The sequence below is a fragment of the Bombina bombina genome, chromosome 7, assembly GCF_027579735.1.
Source record: "Bombina bombina isolate aBomBom1 chromosome 7, aBomBom1.pri, whole genome shotgun sequence".
In the NCBI taxonomy this organism is placed as follows: domain Eukaryota; kingdom Metazoa; phylum Chordata; class Amphibia; order Anura; family Bombinatoridae; genus Bombina; species Bombina bombina.
The window spans coordinates 491,930,532-491,947,906 of record NC_069505.1 but is presented as its reverse complement, the minus strand read 5'-3'; positions in this window follow the sequence as shown (position 1 = coordinate 491,947,906).

Sequence of the window (17,375 nt, the reverse complement as noted above, 5' to 3'; positions counted from 1 at the left end):
GAGATACCTAGGTGAGACATGAGACAGAGAGATACCTAGGTGAGACCTGAGACAGAGAGAGATACCTAGGTGAGAGATGAGACAGAGAGAGATACCTAGGTGAGACATGAGACAGAGAGAGATACCTAGGTGAGGACATGAGACAGAGAGAGATAACCTAGGTGGAGACATGAGACAGAGAAGATACCTAGGTGAGACATGAGACAGAGAGAGATACCTAGGTGAGACATGAGAACAGAGAGATACCTAGGTGAGACATGAGACAGAGAGAGATACCTAGGGTGAGACATGAGACAGAGAGAGATACCTAGGTGGGGCAAGTGGAGAGATACCTAGGTGAGACATGAGAGAGAGTTACCTAGGTGAGGACATGAGACGCAGAGAGAATACCTAGGTGAGACATGAGTACAGAGAGAGATACCTAGGTGAGACATGAGACAGAGAGAGATACCTAGGTGAGGCATGGAGACAGATGAGAGATACCTAGGTGAGACATGAGACAGAGAGAGATACCTAGGTGAGGACATGAGACAGAGAGAGATACCTAGGTGAGACATGAGACACAGAGAGAGATACCTAGGTGAGACATGAGACAGAGAGATACCTAGGTGAGGACATGAGACAGAGAGAGATACCTAGGTGAGACATGAGACAGAGATGAGATACCTAGGTGAGACATGAGACAGAGAGAGATACCTAGGTGAGACATGAGACAGAGAGAGATACCTAGGTGAGACATGAGACACAGAGAGATACCTAGGTGAGACATGAGACAGAGAGAGATACCTAGGTGAGACATGAGAGAGAGATACCTAGGTGAGACATGAGACACAGAGAGATACCTAGGTGAGACATGAGACAGAGAGAGATACCTAGGTGAGACATGAGACAGAGAGATACCTAGGTGAGACATGAGACAGAGAGAGATACCTAGGTGAGACATGAGACAGAGAGAGATACCTAGGTGAGACATGAGACAGAGAGATACCTAGGTGAGACATGAGACAGAGAGAGATACCTAGGTGAGACATAAGACAGAGAGAGATACCTAGGTGAGACATGAGACAGAGAGAGATACCTAGGTGAGACATGAGACAGAGAGATACCTAGGTGAGACATGAGACAGAGAGATACCTAGGTGAGACATGAGACAGAGAGAGATACCTAGGTGAGACATGAGACAGAGAGAGATACCTAGGTGAGACATGAGACAGAGAGATACCTAGGTGAGACATGAGACACAGAGAGATACCTAGGTGAGACATGAGACAGAGAGAGATACCTAGGTGAGACATGAGACAGAGAGAGATACCTAGGTGAGACATGAGACAGAGAGAGATACCTAGGTGAGACATGAGACAGAGAGAGATACCTAGGTGAGACATGAGACAGAGAGAGATACCTAGGTGAGACATGAGACAGAGAGAGATACCTAGGTGAGACATGAGACAGAGAGAGATACCTAGGTGAGACATGAGACACAGAGAGATACCTAGGTGAGACATGAGACACAGAGAGATACCTAGGTGAGACATGTGACAGAGAGATGCCTAGGTGAGACCTGAGACAGAGAGAGATACCTGGGTGAGACATGAGACAGAGAGAGATACCTAGGTGAGACATGAGACAGAGAGAGATACCTAGGTGAGACATGAGACAGAGAGAGATACCTAGGTGAGACAGGAGACAGAGAGATACCTAGGTGAGACATGAGACAGAGAGAGATACCTAGGTGAGGCATGAGACAGAGAGAGATACCTAGGTGAGACATGAGATAGAGAGATACCTAGGTGAGACATGAGACAGAGAGAGATACCTAGGTGAGACATGAGACAGAGAGATACCTAGGTGAGACCTGAGACAGAGAGAAATACCTAGGTGAGACATGAGACAGAGAGATACCTAGGTGAGACATGAGACAGAGAGAGATACCTAGGTGAGGCATGAGACAGAGAGAGATACCTAGGTAAGACATGAGATAGAGAGATACCTAGGTGAGACATGAGACAGAGAGAGATACCTAGGTGAGACATGAGACACAGAGAGATACCTAGGTGGGGCATGAGATAGAGAGATACCTAGGTGAGACATGAGACAGAGAGAGATACCTAGGTGAGACATGAGACAGAGAGAGATACCTAGGTGAGACATGAGACAGAGAGAGATACCTAGGTGAGACATGAGACAGAGAGAGATACCTAGGTGAGGCATGAGACAGAGAGAGATACCTAGGTGAGACATGAGACAGAGAGAGATACCTAGGTGAGACCTGAGACAGAGAGAGATACCTAGGTGAGACATGAGACAGAGAGAGATACCTAGGTGAGACATGAGACAGAGAGAGATACCTAGGTGAGACATGAGACAGAGAGAGATACCTAGGTGAGACATGAGACAGAGAGAGATACCTAGGTGAGACATGAGACAGAGAGAGATACCTAGGTGAGACATGAGACAGAGAGAGATACCTAGGTGAGACATGAGACAGAGAGAGATACCTAGGTGAGACATGAGACACAGAGAGATACCTAGGTGAGACATGAGACACAGAGAGATACCTAGGTGAGACATGTGACAGAGAGATGCCTAGGTGAGACCTGAGACAGAGAGAGATACCTGGGTGAGACATGAGACAGAGAGAGATACCTAGGTGAGACATGAGACAGAGAGAGATACCTAGGTGAGACATGAGAGAGAGATACCTAGGTGAGACATGAGACACAGAGAGATACCTAGGTGAGACATGAGACAGAGAGAGATACCTAGGTGAGACATGAGACAGAGAGAGATACCTAGGTGAGACATGAGACAGAGAGAGATACCTAGGTGAGACATGAGACAGAGAGAGATACCTAGGTGAGACATGAGACAGAGAGAGATACCTAGGTGAGACATGAGACAGAGAGATACCTAGGTGAGACATGAGACAGAGAGAGATACCTAGGTGAGACATGAGACAGAGAGAGATACCTAGGTGAGACATGAGACAGAGAGATACCTAGGTGAGACATGAGACAGAGAGAGATACCTAGGTGAGACATAAGACAGAGAGAGATACCTAGGTGAGACATGAGACAGAGAGAGATACCTAGGTGAGACATGAGACAGAGAGAGATACCTAGGTGAGACATGAGACAGAGAGAGATACCTAGGTGAGACATGAGACAGAGAGAGATACCTAGGTGAGACATGAGACAGAGAGAGATACCTAGGTGAGACATGAGACACAGAGAGATACCTAGGTGAGACATGAGACAGAGAGAGATACCCTAGGTGAGACATGAGACAGAGAGAGATACCTAGGTGAGACATGAGACAGAGAGAGATACCTAGGTGAGACATGAGACAGAGAGAGATACCTAGGTGAGACATGAGACAGAGAGAGATACCTAGGTGAGACATGAGACAGAGAGAGATACCTAGGTGAGACATGAGACAGAGAGAGATACCTAGTTGAGACATGAGACACAGAGAGATACCTAGGTGAGACATGAGACACAGAGAGATACCTAGGTGAGACATGTGACAGAGAGATGCCTAGGTGAGACCTGAGACAGAGAGAGATACCTAGGTGAGACATGAGACAGAGAGAGATACCTAGGTGAGACATGAGACAGAGAGAGATACCTAGGTGAGACAGGAGACAGAGAGATACCTAGGTGAGACATGAGACAGAGAGAGATACCTAGGTGAGGCATGAGACAGAGAGAGATACCTAGGTGAGACATGAGATAGAGAGAGATACCTAGGTGAGACATGAGACAGAGAGAGATACCTAGGTGAGACATGAGACAGAGAGATACCTAGGTGAGACCTGAGACAGAGAGAAATACCTAGGTGAGACATGAGACAGAGAGATACCTAGGTGAGACATGAGACAGAGAGAGATACCTAGGTGAGGCATGAGACAGAGAGAGATACCTAGGTAAGACATGAGATAGAGAGATACCTAGGTGAGACATGAGACAGAGAGAGATACCTAGGTGAGACATGAGACACAGAGAGATACCTAGGTGAGGCATGAGATAGAGAGATACCTAGGTGAGACATGAGACAGAGAGAGATACCTAGGTGAGACATGAGACAGAGAGAGATACCTAGGTGAGACATGAGACAGAGAGAGATACCTAGGTGAGACATGAGACAGAGAGAGATACCTAGGTGAGGCATGAGACAGAGAGAGATACCTAGGTGAGACATGAGACAGAGAGAGATACCTAGGTGAGACCTGAGACAGAGAGAGATACCTAGGTGAGACATGAGACAGAGAGAGATACCTAGGTGAGACAGAGAGAGATACCTAGGTGAGACATGAGACAGAGAGAGATACCTAGGTGAGACATGAGACAGAGAGAGATACCTAGGTGAGACATGAGACAGAGAGAGATACCTAGGTGAGACATGAGACAGAGAGAGATACCTAGGTGAGACATGAGACACAGAGAGATACCTAGGTGAGACATGAGACACAGAGAGATACCTAGGTGAGACATGAGACAGAGAAGATGCCTAGGTGAGACCTGAGTCAGAGGAGAGATTCCTGGGTGAGACATGAGACAGAGAGAGATACCTAGGTGAGACATGAGACAGAGAGATACCTAGGTGAGACATGAGAAGAGAGATACCTAGGTGAGACATGAGACACAGAGAGATACCTAGGTGAGACATGAGACAGAGAGAGATACCTAGGTGAGACATGAGACAGAGAGAGATACCTAGGTGAGACATGAGACAGAGAGAGATACCTAGGTGAGACATGAGACAGAGAGAGATACCTAGGTGAGACATGAGACAGAGAGAGATACCTAGGTGAGACATGAGACAGAGAGAGATACCTAGGTGAGACATGAGACACAGAGAGATACCTAGGTGAGACATGAGACAGAGAGAGATACCTAGGTGAGACATGTGACAGAGAGATGCCTAGGTGAGACCTGAGACAGAGAGAGATACCTGGGTGAGACATGAGACAGAGAGAGATACCTAGGTGAGACATGAGACAGAGAGAGATACCTAGGTGAGACATGAGACAGAGAGAGATACCTAGGTGAGACAGGAGACAGAGAGATACCTAGGTGAGACATGAGACAGAGAGAGATACCTAGGTGAGGCATGAGACAGAGAGAGATACCTAGGTGAGACATGAGATAGAGAGATACCTAGGTGAGACATGAGACAGAGAGAGATACCTAGGTGAGACATGAGACAGAGAGATACCTAGGTGAGACCTGAGACAGAGAGAAATACCTAGGTGAGACATGAGAAAGAGAGATACCTAGGTGAGACATGAGACAGAGAGAGATACCTAGGTGAGGCATGAGACAGAGAGAGATACCTAGGTAAGACATGAGATAGAGAGATACCTAGGTGAGACATGAGACAGAGAGAGATACCTAGGTGAGACATGAGACACAGAGAGATACCTAGGTGAGGCATGAGATAGAGAGATACCTAGGTGAGACATGAGACAGAGAGACATACCTAGGTGAGACATGAGACAGAGAGAGATACCTAGGTGAGACATGAGACAGAGAGAGATACCTAGGTGAGACATGAGACAGAGAGAGATACCTAGGTGAGCATGAGACAGAGAGAGATACCTAGGTGAGACATGAGACAGAGAGAGATACCTAGGTGAGACATGAGACAGAGAGAGATACCTAGGTGAGACATGAGACAGAGAGAGATACCTAGGTGAGACATGAGACAGAGAGAGATACCTAGGTGAGACATGAGACAGAGAGAGATACCTAGGTGAGACATGAACAGAGAGATACCTAGGTGAGACATGAGACAGAGAGATACCTAGGTGAGACATGAGACAGAGAGAGATACCTAGGTGAGACATGAGACACAGAGAGATACCTAGGTGAGACATGAGACACAGAGAGATACCTAGGTGAGACATGAGACAGAGAGAGATACCTAGGTGAGACATGAGATAGAGAGATACCTAGGTGAGACATGAGACAGAGAGAGATACTAGGTGAGACATGAGACAGAGAGAGATACCTAGGTGAGACATGAGACAGAGAGAGATACCTAGGTGAGACATGAGACAGAGAGAGATACCTAGGTGAGACCTGAGACAGAGAGAGATACCTAGGTGAGACATGAGACACAGAGAGATACCTAGGTGAGACATGAGACAGAGAGAGATACCTAGGTGAGACATGAGACAGAGAGAGATACCTAGGTGAGACATGAGACAGAGAGATACCTAGGTGAGACATGAGACACAGAGAGATACCTAGGTGAGACATGAGACAGAGAGAGATACCTAGGTGAGACATGAGACAGAGAGAGATACTTAGGTGAGACAGAGAGAGAGAGATACCTAGGTGAGACATGAGACACAGAGAGATACCTAGGTGAGACATGAGAGAGAGATACCTAGGTGAGACATGAGAGAGAGATACCTAGGTGAGACATGAGACAGAGAGAGATACCTAGGTGAGACATGAGATAGAGAGAGATACCTAGGTGAGACATGAGACAGAGAGAGATACCTAGGTGAGACCTGAGACAGAGAGAGATACCTAGGTGAGACATGAGACAGAGAGAGATACCTAGGTGAGACATGAGACAGAGAGAGATACCTAGGTGAGACATGAGACAGAGAGAGATACCTAGGTGAGACATGAGACAGAGAGGAGATACCTAGGTGAGACATGAGACAGAGAGAGATACCTAGGTGAGACATGAGACAGAGAGAAGATACCTAGTATGAGAGAGCGATACCTAGGGTGAGCACATGAGACAGAGAGAGATTACCGAGGGAGACATGAGACAGATGAGATACCCTAGGTGAGATATAGACAGAGAGAGATACCTAGGTGAGACAGAGACTGAGAGAGATACCTTAGGTGAGACATGAGACTGAGAGAGATACCTAGGAGTGAGACATGAACACAGAGAGATACCTAGGCGAGATCAGGAGACAGAGAGAGATTCCTAGGTGAGACATGAGACAGAGAGAGATACCTAGGTGAGACATGAGACAGAGAGAGATTACCTAGGTGAGACATTGAGATAGAGAGGAGATACCTAGGTGAGACATGAGACAGAGAGAGAGATACCTAGGTGAGACATGAGACAGAGAGAGATACCTAGGTGAGACATGAGATAGAGAGAGATACCTAGGTGAGGCATGAGACAGAGAGAGATACCTAGGTGAGACATGAGACAGAGAGAGATACCTAGGTGAGACATGAGACAGAGAGAGATACCTAGGTGAGACATGAGACAGAGAGAGATACCTAGGTGAGACAGAGAGAGATACCTAGGTGAGACACAGAGAGATACCTAGGTGAGACATGAGACAGAGAGAGATACCTAGGTGAGACATGAGAGAGAGATACCTAGGTGAGACATGAGACACAGAGAGATACCTAGGTGAGACATGAGACAGAGAGAGATACCTAGGTGAGACATGAGACAGAGGAGAGATACCTAGGTGAGACATGAGACAGAGAGAGATACCTAGGTGAGACATGAGACAGAGAGATACCTAGGTGAGACATGAGACAGAGAGAGATACCTAGGTGAGACATGAGACAGAGAGAGATACCTAGGTGAGACATGAGACAGAGAGAGATACCTAGGTGAGACATGAGACACAGAGAGATACCTAGGTGAGACATGAGACAGAGAGATACCTAGGTGAGACCTGAGACAGAGAGAGATACCTGGGTGAGACATGAGACAGAGAGAGATACCTAGGTGAGACATGAGACAGAGAGAGATACCTAGGTGAGACATGAGACAGATAGAGATACCTAGGTGAGACATGAGACACAGAGAGATACCTAGGTGAGACATGAGACAGAGAGAGATACCTAGGTGAGACATGAGACAGAGAGAGATACCTAGGTGAGACATGAGACAGAGAGATACCTAGGTGAGACATGAGACAGAGAGAGATACCTAGGTGAGACATGAGACAGAGAGAGATACCTAGGTGAGACATGAGACAGAGAGAGATACCTAGGTGAGACATGAGACAGAGAGAGATACCTAGGTGAGACATGAGACAGAGAGAGATACCTAGGTGAGACATGAGACAGAGAGAGATACCTAGGTGAGACATGAGACAGAGAGAGATACCTAGGTGAGACATGAGACAGAAAGAGATACCTAGGTGAGACAGAGAGAGATACCTAGGTGAGACATGAGACAGAGAGAGATACCTAGGTGAGACATGAGACAGAGAGAGATACCTAGGTGAGACATGAGACAGAGAGATACCTAGGTGAGACATGAGACAGAGAGAGATACCTAGGTGAGGCATGAGACAGAGAGAGATACCTAGGTGAGGCATGAGATAGAGAGATACCTAGGTGAGACATGAGACACAGAGAGATACCTAGGTGAGACATGAGACAGAGAGAGATACCTAGGTGAGACATGAGACAGAGAGATACCTAGGTGAGACATGAGACAGAGAGAGATACCTAGGTGAGACATGAGACAGAGAGAGATATCTAGGTGAGACATGAGACAGAGAGAGATACCTAGGTGAGACATGAGACAGAGAGAGATACCTAGGTGAGACATGAGACAGTGAGAGATACCTAGGTGAGACAGGAGACAGAGAGATACCTAGGTGAGACATGAGACAGAGAGAGATACCTAGGTGAGGCATGAGACAGAGAGAGATACCTAGGTGAGACATGAGATAGAGAGATACCTAGGTGAGACATGAGACAGAGAGAGATACCTAGGTGAGACATGAGACAGAGAGATACCTAGGTGAGACCTGAGACAGAGAGAAATACCTAGGTGAGACATGAGACAGAGAGATACCTAGGTGAGACATGAGACAGAGAGAGATACCTAGGTGAGGCATGAGACAGAGAGAGATACCTAGGTGAGACATGAGACAGAGAGAGATACCTAGGTGAGACATGAGACACAGAGAGATACCTAGGTGAGGCATGAGATAGAGAGATACCTAGGTGAGACATGAGACAGAGAGAGATACCTAGGTGAGACATGAGACAGAGAGAGATACCTAGGTGAGACATGAGACAGAGAGAGATACCTAGGTGAGACATGAGACAGAGAGAGATACCTAGGTGAGGCATGAGACAGAGAAGATTACCTAGGTGAGACATGAGACAGAGACGAGATACCTAGGTGAGACATGAGACAGAGAGAGATACCTAGGTGAGACATGAGACATGAGAGAGTACCTAGGTGAGGACATGAGACAGAGAGAGATACCTAGGTGAGACAGAGACCAGAGAGATACCTAGGTGAGACATGAGACAGAGAGATACCTAGGTGAGACATGAGACAGCAGAGAGATACCTAGGTGAGACATGAGACACAGAGAGAAACCTAGGTGAGACATGAGACATCAGAGAGATACCTAGGTGAGACATGAGACAGAGAGAGATACCTAGGTGAGACATGAGACAGAGAGATACCTAGGTGAGACATGAGACAGAGAGATACCTAGGTGAGACATGAGACAGAGAGAGATACCTAGGTGAGACATGAGACAGAGAGAGATACCTAGGTGAGACCTGAGACAGAGAGACATACCTAGGTGAGACATGAGACACAGAGAGATACCTAGGTGAGACATGAGATAGAGAGAGATACCTAGGTGAGACATGAGACAGAGAGAGATACCTAGGTGAGACATGAGACAGAGAGATACCTAGGTGAGACATGAGACACAGAGAGATACCTAGGTGAGACATGAGACAGAGAGAGATACCTAGGTGAGACATGAGACAGAGAGAGATACTTAGGTGAGAGAGAGATACCTAGGTGAGACATGAGACACAGAGAGATACCTAGGTGAGACATGAGACACAGAGAGATACCTAGGTGAGACATGAGAGAGAGATACCTAGGTGAGACATGAGACAGAGAGAGATACCTAGGTGAGACATGAGATAGAGAGAGATACCTAGGTGACACATGAGACAGAGAGAGATACCTAGGTGAGACATGAGACAGAGAGAGATACCTAGGTGAGACCTGAGACAGAGAGAGATACCTAGGAGAGACATGAGACAGAGAGAGATACCTAGGTGAGACATGAGACAGAGAGAGATACCTAGGTGAGACATGAGACAGAGAGAGATACCTAGGTGAGACATGAGACAGAGAGAGATACCTAGGTGAGACATGAGACACAGAGAGATACCTAGGTGAGACATGAGACAGAGAGAGATACCTAGGTGAGACATGAGATAGAGAGAGATACCTAGGTGAGACATGAGACAGAGAGAGATACCTAGGTGAGACATGAGACAGAGAGAGATACCTAGGTGAGATATGAGACAGAGAGAGATACCTAGGTGAGACATGAGACAGAGAGAGATACCTAGGTGAGACATGAGACAGAGAGAGATACCTAGGTGAGACATGAGACACAGAGAGATACCTAGGTGAGACATGAGACAGAGAGAGATACCTAGGTGAGACAGAGAGAGATACCTAGGTGAGACATGAGACAGAGAGAGATACCTAGGTGAGACATGAGATAGAGAGAGATACCTAGGTGAGACATGAGACAGAGAGAGATACCTAGGTGAGACATGAGACAGAGAGAGATACCTAGGTGAGACATGAGATAGAGAGAGATACCTAGGTGAGGCATGAGACAGAGAGAGATACCTAGGTGAGACATGAGACAGAGAGAGATACCTAGGTGAGACATGAGACAGAGAGAGATACCTAGGTGAGACATGAGACAGAGAGAGATACCTAGGTGAGACAGAGAGAGATACCTAGGTGAGACACAGAGAGATACCTAGGTGAGACATGAGACAGAGAGAGATACCTAGGTGAGACATGAGAGAGAGATACCTAGGTGAGACATGAGACACAGAGAGATACCTAGGTGAGACATGAGACAGAGAGAGATACCTAGGTGAGACATGAGACAGAGAGAGATACCTAGGTGAGACATGAGACAGAGATTGATACCTAGGTGAGACATGAGACAGAGAGAGATACCTAGGTGAGACATGAGACAGAGAGAGATACCTAGGTGAGACATGAGACAGAGAGAGATACCTAGGTGAGACATGAGACAGAGAGAGATACCTAGGTGAGACATGAGACACAGAGAGATACCTAGGTGAGACATGAGACAGAGAGATACCTAGGTGAGACCTGAGACAGAGAGAGATACCTGGGTGAGACATGAGACAGAGAGAGATACCTAGTGAGACATGAGACAGAGAGAGATACCTAGTGAGACCTGAGACACAGAGAGATACCTAGGTGAGACATGAGACAGAGAGAGATACCTAGGTGAGACATGAGACAGAGAGAGATACCTAGGTGAGACATGAGACAGAGAGATACCTAGGTGAGACATGAGACAGAGAGAGATACCTAGGTGAGACATGAGACAGAGAGAGATACCTAGGTGAGACATGAGACAGAGAGAGATACCTACGTGAGACATGAGACAGAGAGACATACCTAGGTGAGACATGAGACAGAGAGAGATACCTAGGTGAGAAATGAGACAGAGAGAGATACCTAGGTGAGACATGAGACAGAAAGAGATACCTAGGTGAGACAGAGAGAGATACCTAGGTGAGACATGAGACAGAGAGAGATACCTAGGTGAGACATAGACAGAGAGAGATACCTAGTGAGACATAGACAGTGAGAGATAGCCTAGGTGAGACAGGAGACAGAGAAGCATACCTAGGTGAGACATGAACAGGAGAGATACCTAGGTGAGAGCATGAACAGAGAGAGTTCCGTAGTGAGACATGAAGAGCAGAGAGATACCTAGTGACATGACAGCAGAGAGATACCTAGGTGGAGACATGAGACAGCAGAGAGATACCGTAGGTGAGACTTGAGACAAGAGAGATACCTAGTGAGACATGAGACAGAGAGAGATACCTAGGTGGAGACATGAGAGCAAGAGAGATACCTAGCGTTGAGACAATGAGACTGAGAGAGATACCAGGTGAGACATGAGACAGAGAGAGATACCTAGGTGAGACATGAGACAGCAGAGAGATACCTAGTGAGAACAGGAGACAAGAGAGATACCTAGGTGAGACATGAGACAACAGAGAGATACCTAGGTGAACATGAGGACAGAGAGGATCGTAAAGACCATGGGGTGAGACATGAGAAGAGAGATACCTAGGTGAGAATGAGACAGAGAGAGATACCTAGGTGAGACATGAGACAGAGAGCGATACCTAAGTGAGACAGAGTGAGTACCTAGTTAGGAATGAGAAGAGAGATACCTAGGTGAGACATGAGACACAGAGAGATACCTAGGTGAGACATGAGACCGAGAGATACCTAGGTGAGACATGAGACAGCAGAGAGATACCTAGGTGAGACATGAGACAGAGAGAGATACCTAGGTGAGACAGGAGACAGAGGAGATACCTAGGTGAGACATGAGACAGAGAGAGATACCTAGGTGAGACTGAGACAGAGAGAGTACCCTAGGTGAGACATGAGACAGAGAGATACCTAGGTGACAGAGACAGCAGAGAGATACCTAGGTGAGACATGAGAAAGAGAGAGATACCCTAGGTGAGACATTAGACAGAGGAGATACCTAGGTGAGACATGAGACAGAGAGAGATACCTAGGTGAGACATGAGACAGAGGAGATACCTAGGTGAGACATGAGACAGAGAGATACCTAGGTGAGACATGAGACAGAGAGAGATACCTAGGTGAGACATGAGACAGAGAGATACCTAGGTGAGACATGAGACAGAGAGATACCTAGGTGAGACATGAGACAGAGAGAGATACCTAGGTGAGACACAGAGAGATACCTAGGTGAGACATGAGACAGAGAGAGATACCTAGGTGAGACATGAGACAGAGAGAGATACCTAGGTGAGACATGAGACAGAGAGAGATACCTAGGTGAGACATGAGATGAGAGAGATACCTAGGTGAGACATGAGACAGAGAGAGATACCTAGGTGAGACATGAGACAGAGAGATACCTAGGTGAGACATGAGACAGAGAGATACCTAGGTGAGACATGAGACAGAGAGATACCTAGGTGAGACATGAGACAGAGAGATACCTAGGTGAGACATGAGACAGAGAGATACCTAGGTGAGACATGAGACAGAGAGATACCTAGGTGAGACATGAGACACAGAGAGATACCTAGGTGAGACATGAGACAGAGAGAGATACCTAGGTGAGACACAGAGAGATACCTAGGTGAGACATGAGGACACAAGAGAGATACCAAAGGTGAGACATGAGACAGAGAGAGATACCTAGGTGAGACATGAATCGAGAGAGATAACCTAGGTGAGGACATGAGACAGAGAGATACCTAGGTGAGACATGAGACTAGAGAGAGATACCTAGTGAAACCTTGAACAGAGAGATACCTAGGTGAGACATGAGACAGAGAGAGATACCTAGGTGAGACATGAGACAAGAGAGATACCTATGTGAGCATGAGACAGAGAGAGATACCTAGGTGAGACATGAGACAGAGAGAGATACCTAGGTGAGACATGAGACAGAGAGAGATACCTAGGTGAGACATGAGACAGAGAGAGATACCTAGGTGAGGACATGAGGACAGAGAGATTACCTAGGTGGAGACATGAGACAGAGAGAGATACCTAGGTGAGGACATGAGACAGAGAGAGATACCTAGTGAGACATAAGCCACGAGAGATACCTCGGTGATGACATGAGACAGGGAGAGATATAGGTGAGACAGCGGAGGAGATACCTAGTGAGACATGAGACACACGAGAGTATACCATAGCGTGAGCACATGCTACAGAGAGATAACCTAGGTGATACATTGAGACAGAGAGAGCTACTAGGTGAGGACTGAGACCTAGAGAGAGATACCTAGGTGAGACCTGAGGAACAGAAGAGAGATACCTAGGGGTGAAGACATGAGACTAGAGAGAGATACTAGGTCGAGACATGAGCCAGAGAGAGCATACCTAGGTGAGACATGAGACAAGAGAGATACCTAGGTGAGACATGAGACAGAGAGAGATACCTAGGTGTAGACATGAGACGAGAGAGATACCTAGGTGAGACAAGAGACAGAGAGAGATACCTAGGTGAGACATGAGACAGAGAGAGATACTAGGTGAGACATGAGACACGAGAGAGATACTAGGTGAGACATGAGACAGAGAGAGATACCTAGGTGAGACATGAGACAGAGAGAGGATACCCCTAGGTGAGACATGAGAACAGAGAGATACCTAGGTTAGACATGAGACAAGAGAGATACCTAGGTGAGACATGAGACAGAGAGAGATACCTAGGTGAGACATGAGACAGAGAGATACCTACGTGAGACATGAGACAGAGAGAGATACCTAGGTGAGACATGAGACAGAGGAGATACCTAGGTGAGACATGAGACAGAGAGAGATACCTAGTGAGAAATGAGACAGAGAGAGATACCTAGGTGAGACATGAGACAGAGAAGATACCTAGGTGAGACATGAGACTTGAGAGAGATACCTAGGTGAGACATGAGACAAGAGAGAGATACCCTAGGTGAGACATGAGACACAGAGAGATACCTAGGTGAGACATGCAGACAGAGAGAGATACCTAGGTGAGACATGAGACAGGAGAGATACCTAGGGTGAGACATGAGAAGACTAGAGAGACCTACCTAGGTGAGACATGATACACAGAGAGATACCTAGGTGAGACATGAGAAGAGAGATACCTAGGTGAGACATGAGACTAACGAGAGATACCTAGGTGAGACATGAGACAGAGAGAGATACCTAGGTGAGACATGAGACAGAGAGAGATACCTAGGTGAGACATGAGACACAGAGAGATACCTAGGTGAGACATGAGACAGAGAGAGATACCTAGGAGAGACATGAGACAGAGAGAGATACCTAGGTGAGACATGAGACAGAGAGAGATACCTAGGTGAGACATGAGACAGAGAGAGATACCTAGGTGAGACATGAGACAGAGAGAGATACCTAGGTGAGACATGAGACAGAGAGATACCTAGGTGAGACATGAGACAGAGAGAGATACCTAGGTGAGAACAGAGACAGAGAGAGAAACCTAGTGAGACATGAGACAGAGAGAGATACTAGGTGAGACATGAGACAGAGAGAGATACCTAGGTGAGACATGAGACAGAGAGATACCTAGGTGAGACATGAGACAGAGAGAGATACCTAGGTGAGACATGAGACAGAGAGAGATACCTAGGTGAGCATGTGACGAGAGAGATACCTAGGTGAGACATGAGACAGAGAGAGATACCTAGGTGAGACATGAGACAGAGAGAGATACCTAGGTGGGACATGAGACAGAGAGAGATACCTAGGTGAGACATGAGCCAGAGAGAGATACCTAGGTGAGACATGAGACAGAGAGAGATACCTAGGTGAGACACAGAGAGATACCTAGGTGAGACATGAGACAGAGAGAGATACCTAGGTGAGACATGAGACAGAGAGAGATACCTAGGTGAGACATGAGACACAGAGAGATACCTAGGTGAGACATGAGACAGAGAGATACCTAGGTGAGATCTGAGACAGAGAGAGATAACTGGGTGAGACATGAGACAGAGAGAGATACCTAGGTGGACATGAGACAGAGAGAGATACCTAGTGAGACATGAGACAGAGAGATACCTAGGTGAGACATGAGACAGAGAGAGATACCTAGTGAGACATGAGACAGAGAGAGATACCTAGGTGAGACATGAGACAGAAGAGATACCTAGGTGAGACATGAGACAGAGAGATACCTAGTGAGACATGAGACAGAGAGAGATACCTAGGTGAGACATGAGACAGAGAGAGATACCTAGGTGAGACATGAGACAGAGAGATACCTAGGTGAGACATGAGACAGAGAGAGATACCTAGGTGAGACATGAGACAGAGAGAGATACCTAGGTGAGACATGAGACAGAGAGATACCTAGGTGAGACATGAGACAGAGAGAGATACCTAGGTGAGACATGAGACAGAGAGAGATACCTAGGTGAGACATGAGACAGAGAGAGATACCTAGGTGAGACATGAGACAGAGAGAGATACCTAGGTGAGACATGAGACAGAGAGAGATACCTAGGTGAGACATGAGACAGAGAGAGATACCTAGGTGAGACATGAGACAGAGAGAGATACCTAGGTGAGACATGAGACAGAGAGATACCTAGGTGAGACATGAGACAGAGAGAGATACCTAGGTGAGACATGAGACAGAAAGAGATACCTAGGTGAGACAGAGAGAGATACCTAGGTGAGACATGAGACAGAGAGATACCTAGGTGAGACATGAGACAGAGAGAGATACCTAGGTGAGACATGAAACAGAGAGATACCTAGGTGAGACATGAGACAGAGAGAGATACCTAGGTGAGACATGAGACAGAGAGAGATACCTAGGTGAGACAGAGAGAGATACCTAGGTGAGACATGAGACAGAGAGATACCTAGGTGAGACATGAGACAGAGAGAGATACCTAGGTGAGACATGAGACAGAGAGATACCTAGGTGAGACATGAGACAGAGAGAGATACCTAGGTGAGACATGAGACAGAGAGAGATACCTAGGTGAGACAGAGAGAGATACCTAGGTGAGACATGAGACAGAGAGAGATACCTGGGTGAGACATGATACATAGAGAGATTACCTAGTGTGAGACTTGAGACTAGAGAGTTACGCATAGGTGAGAACATGAGATAGAGAGAGAGTACCTAGGGTGAGACATGAGACAGAGAGAGATACCTAGGTGAGACATGAGAGCAGCAGAGAGATACCTATGTGAGACTCATGAGACAGAGAGATACCTACTGGTGGACATGAGACACAGAAGGAGATACCTAGGTGAGACATGAGACACAGAGACGATACCTAAGGTGATGACATGAGACAGAGAGAGATACCTAGGTGAGACATGAAGACAGAGAGGAGGTACCTAGTGTGAGACATGATACACAGAGAGATTAATACTCTAGGTGATGACCTGAGACCACAGAGAGTATACCTAGGTAGAGACATGATGACAGAGAGAGAGATACTCTAGGTGAGACATGAGACGGAAGATACCTAGAGTGATGACATGACGACACGAGAGATACCTAGGTGAACATGAGACTAGAGAGGGATACCCTAGGTGAGACATGAGACAGAGAGAGATACCTAGGTGAACATAGAGAGACATGAGAGGAGATACCTAGTTGAGACATGAGACAGAGAGATACCTAGGTGAGACTGAGACAGAGAAGATACCTAGGTGAGACATGAGATAGAGAGAGATACCTAGGTGAGACAGAGAAGATACTAGGTGAGACATGAGACACAGAGAGATACCTAGGTGAGACATGAGACAGAGAGAGATACCTAGGTGAGACATGAACA